This window comes from Cyprinodon variegatus, unplaced genomic scaffold (assembly GCF_000732505.1).
Source record: "Cyprinodon variegatus isolate N-32 unplaced genomic scaffold, C_variegatus-1.0 Scaffold128, whole genome shotgun sequence".
Classification (NCBI taxonomy): Eukaryota; Metazoa; Chordata; class Actinopteri; order Cyprinodontiformes; family Cyprinodontidae; genus Cyprinodon; species Cyprinodon variegatus.
This window is the reverse complement of record NW_015150581.1, coordinates 970308-984163: the sequence shown is the minus strand read 5'-3', so window position 1 is coordinate 984163 and position 13856 is coordinate 970308.

Genomic DNA, 13856 nt, shown 5'->3' with positions numbered 1-13856 from the left:
AAACTATTTAAATTCATGGTAATAACAGGTAAATGTGAACATGTTAACTGTAGAACAGTGCCTATGGCTAAGATTATGCATATTCTACCTACAAGCAGCTTGCGCCAAGCAGTGCATATAAAACTGAAATAAATGGCTACACATGCATGAACTTGCCTGAAAGAGGTTTGCTTACTCTGTGATCTCATTCTTAAATGAAACCAATTTGCCTAGAAATTGGTTCTAAGCCCTAATGTTGAACTCTGCACATCAGCTACACAACAGACACACACACATTCACAGTTAGCTTTTCACACATACACACTTTCACAGTCACACTGCTTCCATCCTTTCCCTTGCTGCAAATCATGTTTGACTTTGAAGTGCTAATTTTGGAAGTTTAGCCAATTTTTATTTGCTGCTTTGAAATGTATCCCCTAAGCTGCTGCACCAGCAATGAAATATACAGACCTTTACAATGAGGGATAAGTGACCAAAATGAGAAGCGGCTGGTTTTCTTCCCAACATTATATAACTGTGAATAATCCCCACGTGGCATTTTCTCCTGTGCCATCACAGCCTCAATTTATATTTGAAATATTATGCAGTTTTTACTTTTTGCTTATTCCTCTGTCATCTTTCCTAAAGTTGGAGCTAATTTAAAATGTCTGCAATGAAATGACTGATTCTACCACTCCAGAATTAGTGTTTTACGTCGAAAACATAATTACAAGGTAATTAGAGTAATCCATCATCACATATAGCTGAACTTTTAGTAGATTTCTTCAGTGAATTTAAATGCATGCAAGGGTTAAATTTGTCTTTCACTGTGCCGACTCGCTTAAGGATTGAATATATCTGTTCATGGCTTAACATTTTTAAGATAAACCTAGAGCTTTAAGCGGGCCGGGGCAGAACCATCAGTTCTAAATGTTACCATTCGACGTACTGGAACTTTTTTCAAGCACGCAGCACATACCGGGACTTTTGCCCGTACACCTGCAGGCTCCTTGTTCACTGTCCTTGGTCCCCCACGACCTCTCCATAGTTAACATTTTTAAATGGTTAATTATGCTTCAAAAGAAACCCATTGCTTCTGCACAATTGCTTCCAATACTTTAATGTAGTAAAGGTGTTTTAGATGAGTGAGGAAAAGCGGAGAAAGTAAATGATCACAAGAGTAATGTTTATCTGGCTCCAAAGGGACTCGTCCAAACTGGAGCTGAGCTGAATGATAACAGCAGTGCTATGAACAGTCCCTCACTACACAAGGAAACAAAGTTCTGACTCTACAAGCTAGAATCATCGCATCCAAGGACAACCTAATGCTGCAGTTGCCATTTTTTTCAGATGAAAGATAAGATACGTGGCAGTTCTAGCCATTTGGGGGCCCTGAGCACAAATAGTGTGGTACCCCCTACCTGAAAAATAAACAATAAAATAGTATTTGTCAGTTTGTTTCGCTTTATTTCCAAAATAAGATCTCAATATTATCCACTTTCTGTCAGCCTTATCCAAAGCAGGATTTAAAGGGCTGCTGGTGCCTATCTCCAGCTGTCTACAGGCGAGAGGCGGGGTACACCCTGTACAGGTCGTCAGTCTATCGCAGACAAACAACCACTCACGCACAGACGCACACCTAAAGAGAATTTAGAGAAGCCAATTAACTTAACAGTCATGTTTTTGGGACTGTGGGAGGAAGCCAGAGGACCCGGAGAGAACCCATGCATGCTCAGAGAGAACATGCATACTCCATACAGAAAGACTCCTGGCTGGGAATCGAACCCAGAAGGGAACCTTCTTGCTGCAAGGCAGCAGTGCAAACCACTGCACCACTGAGCGGCCTCAATATTGATGTTTTGAAAACTGTAATACAATTGAGGTGCAGATGAGTTTCTAAATGCACAGATGCACGTGCGTTACATACAGCTATTGATAAGAAATTGAAATAATGTCATTAGCATGTTAACTTTGACAGTTACAATTACAAAGCTATTTCAACATTTCTATTACCAAGCTGTTTTGGACTCATTAACTCATGACGTTTTAAAAGTATCACCTTGAGTGTAGCTGCTATCACAACTTAATCACATACTGGGCTCATAGAGGGGGGGGGGGGGCACTGCAGGACATATCGGTACTAGTCATTTTCTTGGTCAAATATTTTTGCATTGCTAATATCTAATGCTATGCTTTACACAGTTGTATTTTTAATATGTTATGATTACCATGATTGGGAATTTTCACAAGCCCTATTGTTTTGCTACTCCCCCAGTGCATGGTGCCCTGGGGACAGTGCCTGATGTGTGGACCTGTGCTGGGAAAAATGCTATGGATGAAGTGGCATGGGTTTTTAAGGCCAGATCTAACACTGAAAAGAAATATATTCAACAGAAAACAAAACAAAACACAATGATCTTATTGAAATCTTAGGTAGGAGTTTTAGTTACTTATGTTTTTAAAGATCTTTTATTTTATATGATACACTATTTATTGTTTTTTTATTTCAATGTTAACACCATGAGGCTTAAGGTTAAAAACTAGGTAGGTAGATAGCTAGCTAGGTAGGTGGCTAGGTAGCTAAGTCAGTGTAAAATATCACCCATGTTTCTGGTGCAAATGTGTATGGCACATTTATTTTATTTTTTTGCACTTAAAGCACAGGATAAACTGGCTACAAGTAGGCATACAAAGCTTGGATCACAGAGCGCTGTCCTTCAGATCTGTTAAAACCATCCCTACACATCAAATGACCTTGCTGCTGTAATAGCTGTTGTAGTATATGCTATTGTAAAGCATGCAAGGATGACCTCAATCGCAAGTCTATTTTACTGCATTTATTGGGAACTGGAGCGTTGTATATTAAAAAAAAATGTTGATCAGAATGGCTTCTTAGCAGAGCTAGAGGGAGAAAAAGATTTGGAATGAGGGCCCCTCCACTTTCCAGCTTTGCTTTGCTTTAAAATAGTCCTAGAGTTGGCAATAAATTGCTTTTGTAATCAGCTTTCTGAAAAGCTTATTTACTGCTTGTTTTGTGTTTATTGTAGTTCTCAGAATGGAAGTATAAAACTGAATTTTATTACATGTGCAATTTTCTTCTCTCGTAAAGAATCGGCGCAGTGTGCATCACCTCATTCACTGTGGATGATCCATAAAGACATTATTAACTTGTTTTTGATGCTGTCTTTCTAAGCAAAGGATAGATGGCATTGGATGGAAACATTTCATGGGTGAAGTTTTCAGCCCCAAAAGAAGAGATTTAAACATGTGCATGCTTCACTAGTTTTTTTGCATTTGGAGTGATATAATTACAGTACAAGAGGCATGTTGGTTGAATTTGAAGTATTGTATACAGTAAGTTTCATCCAAACAAATAGTTTACACAAATATATTGGTTAAATAAATGAAGAAAAGGTTTTTCCATCATAATCAAATTCACACAGGCCCTGGTAAAGGGAAATTCTTTGGAAAAATATTTTTTTCTTTGGACCAATTTTACGTACTCAGTAGAAAGGCCAACTATTGTGGAACAATTGCTGCATATTTCTGCACATATGAGCAGGAACAGAACACCCTAATTCTGTCCCTGCAATTTCCTTCAGTATTTCCTCAAAGCATCTCCGACACATTCATTTTCATTTTATTATACAGTGATAGTTCTGATTATTGAGTTGATTTGCAGTAGCAAATAAAAACAGAAAACCACCCTGCATATTCTTTGATTAACAGTGCAAGCCGGTCAGCAGAACAATTAAAGACAGGCAGGGTTATGTTTCAAGATAGGTCTGTTCAACCTGCAGAATCAATGAGAGGAAGTAAATGCAATTAACATTGTTCACATTTGCTACAAATGAACAAACTGCAATATGTTTAAGGATTTAAAGTTCTCCAGCACAGATGGTTCTGAGAGTTGATGGCAACATTTGGGAGGTACTGGGATAAGGTTAGGATCTTGCTTCTAGGATTACAGACAATAGAGATTTGAGATCTACATGGAAGATGAACAGAGTGTTACAGAGCAGACACATAATGGCAGTGGAAGCTGGACCTGTAGTGGACGAATGTATAGTGTCAAAATTCCAGACGAATGCTGTCGTTGAGAGGAGTGTACAAAGCCTGAATCCAGAAGGCTAAGACTAACCACAACCTCCAACAAAGCCCCTCTATTCAGAATTAAAAAATGTCCTACATTTTGGATTTTTGAAATCCATTAGCATACTGTAGTTGTGAATTGCTTTTTCTTATTTTACTCTTATTTTACTCTTATTTTTCAGTGACCTGGCAGGGGTTTCTACTTAAATCTGATGCTGAAGCTAAAGATTAGGGTGATAAAAAGGAGGCCTTTTAACATGAAACACATTAACCTTATAAATAAAGAACAGTCAAACATAAACGTGGGAGCAGTATTTTCCATTAATGATCAAAACTTGTATGTCAAATTTTTCACATTGCATGGTTGTTATGTTGTTATTGCATCCAACAATAACAAATGTGTCTTTTCCAGAAACCATTTTACAGCACATACAGCAGTAAAGTAGTTGAATGACAGTGCTCCTCTTCTAATAGTGAAATGGATTGGGTTTGGGTGGGGTTGCCAGGGGAAGTGTTTACCAATTGTGAGGTAATAACTTTTTTTTTAATTATTTATTTATTAGACACCACAAAATATAGTTACTGCCAAACAATAAGGCTGGATGGGGGATGTCTTAATGCTTTGACTGCTTCTAGGAGCTGCAGATATCCAAACGGAAGTACAAAAGCATATAAAAAGTGAATCGAAAAGCAAACACTTCTTTGAGCTCAGAGGGTAGACTTTATATCCTTATGTTAGTCTATAAATCACTGAAAGAATCAGCACCTAAATACAAAATTTATTCGATTTTTTATTTTTAAATCAGTATATCAACCTCCCGGACCACTCAGGTCTTCTAGTTCAAGCCTACTCTGCACACCTGAAACTAGACCCAAACATGGAGAAGCAGCATTTAGTTTCTATACTCCACTTATCTGGAATAAACTCCCAGAAGACTGTGAAAGAGCTGAAAGCCTGAGTTCTTTTAAGTCAAAGTTAAAGAAACATTTGTTTAGAACTGCCTATGATTGTTAAAGGTAAACTGTCAACTGAGGTATATAGAAACTGAGTCTATCATGATCTGGTCCTGATCAGGCCTCTGTCACTTTGATAAATAAAGCTTGTGGAGCTGCCATAGATTGTGCAAGGTTTTTGGTTCATCTGATCCAGTTTTCCACCTGGAATTTAAGCTTTTGCAACCTTTTGTAATTACATTCAAATGCAGGCTCTGTCTGTCTGTGTCATATGGCTTGCTTCTCCTGCTCTTCTCACTGCTGTTGGTATGAGAGCTGCACAGAGCAAAGCTTTAACAGTAAACATACATTTTCAGATTAAAATCAATAAGTTTAACCAGGGCAACATAATTTGTTACATTGTTCTGGCAACCAAGGTGCTAAATGATCAATGAATTACACCTATCAAAGGTCAGCAAACTTTGCTGTATGAAGACAGCAAGACAAAAATGATGATAGTTTTACAGTTATCAAGTTTACTTGTGTTCAAGCAGCATGTTTCTACAATTTTGTTGAAATTCTGACTGAGACAAAATATCTCTCTAGTACTAGATTTGGAGCAGCTGCAGCAACCTGGATATCATTGGTGGGTAATTATGTGGATTAAATGCACTTTGTTGCTTTAATGCACTTTAAAACTGCTGAGTTTAGAAGCATATCAGTGGTTTTAATTTAATAAACTTTAATAGAGTTTTAAACTTTGACTAGTAACTGTGACAGAAATCTTGAACGGGAAATCACTTGTTAATTCTCATTAGTTTAAATATAGTATTTCTTGTATTTCATGCTATTACGTACTGTATTCAACTAGGTTCTAACAGTTACAATTTCACTAAATTGGAGTAAATGCAATTGATTTAAAATACAATTGAATTAGGTGAGAATAGATTTGGTGATGATAAACATATTCCCTCCTATTTTGCCTCAGTATTGGCCTGTGGTGTAAACTAGTGCAAAATAAATAAAATAAACCAAACTGAATTATAGAGTTTCACCTTCGCAAGATTTGGAAGCTGGATGGGTACTCGTTTTTAGTATTGCAAATTGAATGTAAGCAAATCTAAGAAAGAAAAACATAAAAGTTAAGAGTTAAGCAAATAGTTTTCTACTTCTGTCTCTCCAGTTCAAAGTGCCAAGGCTGTACTTCTTTATTTGTTTTTGTCTTTGCATGGTTCATTTTAAATGAATTTATTGCTGTCAATAAAGAGTGTTTACTGAAATACCTCTTTAAAAGTATGTTTGCCCCTAAAGTAATTTTCACAACCGATTTTTGAATGTTAATAATCCATCCCTGGGTGTGGGCCCTGAACATCACAGCTATTCAAAGATGGTTTTCAGTCATGTCGCCTGCATACAAAGATCTCTCTGAATTTTTCAACTGGTGTGTCATTCTTTGTGTTCAACTAATTAAGATTTGTTGGAATTGCATGCTTAAAAACCTCATTATTCAACTCTAATAAAAAAAAGAAATGCGTGGATATCCTCTGACGTCTTGCGCCTTCTTGTTTATTCTTTTTATGATAGCACAGAGCTTAATAGCCTCAGAAAATTGCTGCTCTCTAACATTCTTTAAAAGTAAATAAAAGCAGCATCACAGGGAAAATAGACTTTGATTACTAAAATTTCACTCATTTCTACATCGACAGCATAATCCAAGAGAACAGTGGCTCAGTTTCTATATATTATGCTCAGAATAACTTCCTATTCATATTTCACAGTTCACATGCGGTGGCACAATAGCACAAAAGCACTGACATACTTTCAGTACAGGATGTCTCATATATGATTAATTAATTGCGGCGGCATGCCATCTGTGTTTTAACTGATTAAATAGCTCACAAAAAGGAATGCACCTTTTGATGTGAACCTTTGGGGAGCTGGTTCTTTCTTTGTGCTTCCACCTTGATTAGGCACAATACTCCAGCACTTCCACCAGCCCTCTTTTTCAAGGTCTCTTTAATAAGGAAGGAAAGGACGTGGATACATTGGGGGGTGCGTTAAAGTATTACCTGTTTCAAGTAGTGAAGGTGCTGCTGAGAATTTTATTTCTCTTTTTTAACAAAGTGAACGTTTCATAGTGTTGTGCTGGTGAGCATGCATCGGGCTTTGAGATAAAAATTGATTCCAGTAAATTCTCACCTGAGATCCATCACAGTGAAAGGCTTTAAAAGGTCACACATGTAATAAGTTCCTATGGTCTCAGTCCCTCCAATAATAGGCCTTTAGTCTGCCATGGAAGGCTGGTATATAGAAATAATTGAGTAATCTGTGGACCATTCAATTCAATCGTGGGACTCACTGACAGTGGAAGGCCTGCTGGGCTGTGAAGAGGTTCTCTGTTAAGTCTTTCGTTTGGCAGGGAAATAGTTTGTCCCCTAAAGCCATCCTGCGCCATCTTTCTAACAGTGCAGGGGTCCTCAAGCCTAAAATCATGTCAGGATTTTCACCAAAAGGAAAAGGTACATCACATGAGGAAGAAAAGGGTCTGAGACATTTATTAAATCCAAAGATCTAGATGATGTTTCTCCGACATCCACGAAGGATCAATTAAAGTACAGCAAGTTTAATGTTTTTGAATTTAGTCAATAAAGGAAATATTAATAAAACTTCTTTACCATTGGTCCTAGATTCCCACACTGCATGCCCTTTTAAACAAATGCTGTTTCTCTTCTCTGATGCAGTGTATCCAGTAATATGAAGTGATATGCATACCTTTGAAATGACAATAGGCACATATTTGCATTGGGGCGGCACAGTTGTGCAGTGGGAAGCACTGTTGCCCTGCAACAAGGAAGTTCTGAGTTTGATTGCTGGCCCAGGGTCTTCGGCTTCCTCACACATTTTATAAACATGACTGTTATGTTAACTGGCTTCTCTAAATTGTCTTTAGGTGTGATTTTGGGATTGCTTGCTTGTGTGTCTTTGTGTGTCTCTGTGTTGCCCTGCGATAGACTGGCTAGTTGGTGTAGCCCGCCCATTGCCCGTAGACATCCGGCACCATATCCACTGCTTACCTTACAAAGACTAAGAGGGAGAAAATGGATGGATGGATTTGCATGACTTATATAAGGGCTTCAATTGCAAAGGACACATCTTCACCTGCATGTTATGAATGCTGGCGTACCATGAAGTATGAATTATTAACACTTTAGTTTGTGCCTTCAACTTGTTGCCCATAGGAAGACGTTACTTGGATATAACGTAACGGAATATCTTCAGAACAGCTCCAAATGACACAAAACTCATATGGGGGAGTAGAACATTATGTAATAACGTAAAATCAAGGGGCCAATGTAAAAAAAAAAACGTGTTCCCTTTTAACACTTATAGTAGACAAGGGGTGTTTGCAACATGCAAGTAAAATCCAGACATATTTAACCTTTTTGTTTGATAAAGAACAACAAACAGTAAATACAGTAATTTAATGATTTCTAGCTGATATAATCATTAACTAAATGTTCCTGTAATATAAACATTTATAGTGAGAACAGAAAAGAACAGAGAGAACAGAAACATACATACATACATACATACATACATACATACATACATACATACATACATACATACATACATACATACATACATACATACATACACACACTCACACACACCTACATACATACATCCTTTGAGATTAACCAATATTTAAAAAAAACGTAATAGTAAAAAAAAAAATAACTAAAGAAGGTAATACCAAATCATTATTCTAAACTACAAATGAAAATATGTATAACAAATAACGCTGTGCAGAAATTAATGGATACACAAAAAGGTAATGAATAAAGACACGGTTGTAAATTTGGGTGTATACAGTATATTACTTACTTATGCTTATGTGCATTCTGATATTTTGAAATTTTGTTCGAAACTTGCAAAAGTAAAAATGTCTGATCCTTTTCTCTGAAGTACTTAATTGCACCTTCTCCACTGCTAAGTCATATGATTCCTCTTCAACTGCAACCCTTAAGCAAATATCTCTTCATCTCTCTCACTTCCATTGGTGATGTTTTCTCTCCCCTCATAATAGATTTATCCAAGAGAAAATGAGTAAAAATCAGCATTTGTGACATCTGTTTTGAAATTAATATACTTCAGGGGGGTAGTTTGATTACAACACTTTGTTGTACTTTGCTAAGCAGCTAATGGAAATGGTCAAATTATCTCAGAAAGTTTGGAATCTAAAACAGTTATTCATACAACTTACAGATGTCACAATAGTCTTTACACATAATTTTATACTCTGCAAAAGCTGTTACCTCTCATCAAAGAAGGATTTAGCCTGGATCCACAGCCACACATGCACAACATGACAGATTAAAAAAATGAATTAAACCAGAACAGATGGGCCTTAAAAGTCAAACAAAGTAATTCAATCTGGCTAATGGGAAGAAAGCCACAAACTACTCAGTTCTCCAACTCAGAAGCATGGCTGAATTGCTTCTCTAGTTTTAATGCTCAATCCCTATGTCATAGTGTGTTTCTGTGTTCCCCATGCATATTATAAGACATTTAAAAGGAAAACACTGTATATTTACAAGACAAGCACCACCATGTGCACAGACAGGAGCTATTAGTGCCTAGACAAAGGGGGAAATGTATCGTAATTGATTGTTACAAAAGATTGCCCTCCTCAGGAAAAAAGAAACAACAAAACATTAAGCTATTTTAGAACCGCATTTGATGCCTTAAAGTGCTGTGCAAAGGAGGCTTTTTCTGCACTACACATTCACGCTGACGTGCAGTTTGCAAAACAATTACCATCCGCTCTTCTTTGATCTTTGTCCCCACTTTGGCTCTTTATAAGTGTGAGTACAACTCACTTGCCAACCACGCGTGCAATAATGGCTTCCATCAAGGGATGTCAGCTGTCAGAAAATGGAATATGTATTTCCAACACAAGTTTTAAAAGCTGCATGAAAGAGTTGCTTTTAACACTAAAATAATCTTCCTTAAATAATAATGAATTGCTTTTATAGATTTCAACCTTGGGTTCTCTAAGGCCTTTTTGTCTTAAAGCGTTGCCTCGTTGTAGGGTTCCAAAATAAGGTTATGGTAATAATAATAATGGAGGGTAGCAAAATAAAACAAAAGCAGAAATGATCCAATTATATATATGTGTATATTCAGAAATTCCATAAAAGTTACCATTAAATAGTACCTCTGTATTTGAAAGTCACTCACTCTGGAAGATTTTTGCACTTACATCCAAGTAAAAACTTACACACAGAGGTGAGTAGTAACTAGTTCTTAAACCTTTCCTAACATATTCATTACCTACTTTAAAGATTCTCAAAGTTCATGTTCCAAAAAATCACCTTATCATATTTAATATAATATTTTCCACTTTATTTTATACTTTGAAATACAAAATTTTGCACATAGCAATGTATCTGATCACATCATTTGTGAAAATTAAATAAGATGCTGCGATTCAACAATTACTTGAAAAGCCATTTTACCAAGTACTTTTTTGCTCATGAGCAATTTCTAGGATGACTACATTCTACTTTTACATGAGTAAAGTTTAAGTTAAAGCTGTGCAACTACTTGAGCAAATTATTTAGCTGTTCTACCAGCCTCTGCTTAAAAGTGTTGCGCCATTACCATAGTTTTGCACAATGCCAAATAACCTGTTAGCAGTGACTTCAAAAACTCTAATAGTTTTAAGAAATAACCAAAGATGTGATCTGCTCTCTGCTCAGAAAAAAATAAATTAATTAATCTGAGAGGGAACCAGAAGATGAACATAATTTAAAAGCTTCCCTGTCATAAAGTTATACAAACATTCCTATTATCTGTACTGTAAATCTTCATAGAAATGCACTAAAGAATGCAGTTTTAATACTAGATTCATTTAGGCATGCCTCATTAAAAAAAATCCCAATTTGTACTGAAGCTTTTTTCATTTCCAAGCTTTATCTAAATGTTTATTGCTAAATTTCCATTGGAAACTTTAACTGAAGTACCGATCTGTGGAATTTTGACTGTAAGTTTGTGTTCATTACATGAAAGACACTTTGTGAGGGTGCTGCTGAATTAGCAGCAAGTAACAGCATGCTTCCTATATTAGTTTGCTTATAAAAACATAATTATAAATAAATATATTTATATTATTTTTTTTCATTTATTTACAAGAGGAAGGTATCTTATTAGTTTTCAGTGTTGCAAATAATACCAGCAATCCAGATTTGTTTTTTTTTTTGCTTCTAAATTATCTGAGAAAAAAGACTTACCACAATGTTATATAGTGATTTTGATCTTCCTCATTATCATTATTTCTTTGACTGTAGACTTTGGTATGTATTCACAATCAGCTCTTTTCATCTAGCCATCTTCTGACTTTTGAAAGACATAAATACCTTGCTTTTATTTTGTTCCCATTTTTAAGTGTCGCTAAAAGAAATAGGCCTCTGCGTAAAGCCATATTTATATTTCAGAAAGCAGTTAGGTTGTTGATCACCAATTAAATCTTGACATGCACGTTGATTAGCTTCCAAAAGTTTAAATTAACCAGATGTTCAGTTGATAATTTTTTGGTAAACCAAACCAAAGAGTCACAGATCCATGGATTATGTGCCACACTGCAGACATGAAGCCCCCCTCAGTGTCCAGGCTTAAACATTATAATAGTCAACCTTGTCCAGGATTCTTTCTAATGCAGATCCCAAACAGATCCTCATCTTGGAATTTACTTAATTTTAATCATCGCTTTTGATTTTAGCAAAAACATATTCATATAAAACAGGTTCTACATGGGAATTTCAGGAGAAGCCTGAAATAATCTCTATGAAACTAGCAATATAGGTTAGTCCTGGGAGAGAATATATCAACCTGCTGGGCTCCAGACAAACTTCCCTACCTTATTGTTGACAGTTTTTATGAGTCTAATGCACTTTTTGATGTATAGCATAATAACCCTGGCTATGACTTTAGGGCTTTACTCTTAATATTGGCTGCCAAGTGGATCAGGCAAAATTATTGTAATGAGACCAAATTTCCATACAACAGCAAAATGAGTTCATTACTCTAAGTTATATTGGTGGAGTAACCAAAAGATATTGATGGTTTTATTAAGCAAGAATTGAGTTTCAGCCTTAAACAAAATTAAACAAACATTCAGACTGCAATATGTAGTAATAATTACATCAGGTGCTTTTTAAAACCTTATTAGAATAAGTCATACTGATTTATACTTATATAGAAAGCTTCAAATCTTTAAAGCTTTTAGTATTTTGGCAGTGTGACGATAACAGACTTCAAGAATGAGGTACAGGTGACAATCATAATAATAGCTGCAAAATTAATTGAAATGTATTGTTGTTTAAAAGCTGGACTTTTGCTGTTAAATGTAGGAATGCACATTGGATAAATAATCTCTTTAACTGGACTTCTTGAAATGGTTCATTTTGCTGTTCCAATTCTACTGTGTTTACATAGAAAGTCTGTCTGTGAAGCTATGGGTTTGTATTTGTTTAAAAACCTATACATCTGCAAGCATTTAAAAAATTTGCTGAAAATAAGAACATTTATTTTGTTTACGTTTTTGTAATTTGCCTAGTTTAGAGCTTTTAAAAAAAAAAAAAATAATACAACCTGAATAGGACTTTAGTAATTTTTGCAAAACATATTAATGAGAAATAGATTAGGGTATCCCAACTTTGACGGCCACTTGATTTAATTTGATCTACACCCACATAAAGTATTTTGTTGGTTTTCATTTTGAAAGAGGTTCCACCTGTTTATATCTCAGATATCAAATGTGGTGTTTAGTATAAATACTCCAAATCTAAAATGACAAAGTTGAGAATTTTGACAAGTACTTTATATATCTCTGGCTATCCAAGGAAGGTTTTTCTTGAAAATAAGCCACTACATGCTAAAAAAAAAAAAAAAAAAAAAACAAAGTCATAAAAATATTTGGACATTGTCTTGCCACTGAAATGTACTATATAAATATTGCTTTGCCAAATGCAGATCTTCCCTCATTATTATGTTGTGTGGTGACCTGAAAGGAGCCAGAAACTGAAGAAACACAAGATTTTACTTTTAAGTTAAATTAAATGATTTCCCTTTTCCAATATAAAGAAATTAATCAAACATGGATCTGTAATCATTTCTTAACAAAGAATTTATCTATTGCAATATCCTTTTTATTTACATCACTAATTGAGTTAACAAATGAAAAAGGGAAATCTACACCTTTTATTTTGCACAATTAAAGCAACCAGCTGATTGTTGATTCTGAAGCTGTAGCCCATGTATTGATTAAATGCATTAACACTACTCATTCATCCCAAGGTTACCATTTCTCTCAGTGGCTGGGTGTGCTTCACAGCTGCCCACAGAGGACTGCCTCAGTGCATCCTCTACATCAGCTGATTATGCTATCTATCAAGTCCAGCTGCTACTGCCCATTTAAACCTTTGTCAAGTCATGCATTCACTGCTGCTCATAGAAAATCCCATAATTGCACTTTTGTATTCTAACACCTGAAAATTATACCTTGATTTTTTTCTCTTTTTGAAAACATGTGAAAGTAAGACTTTCGCATTAAAGAAAGCATGCAACGGCCGCTGTTCTTGAATGGATGGAAGCTGGTGCTGTATTCTTGACGTTGAACACACTGTTGTCGAAGAGGACATTGTGTTTTACTGTTGTAGTTAAATCTAGCTAAAAAAAAAAAAAAGGAGAAACAGATGCCAACAGTTTTTTTTTTCTGGTTGCCAAGGCACAAACAGGATGCTGGCAGCTACAAAGATTCAATTATAAAAAGTACAGAAAATAATTAG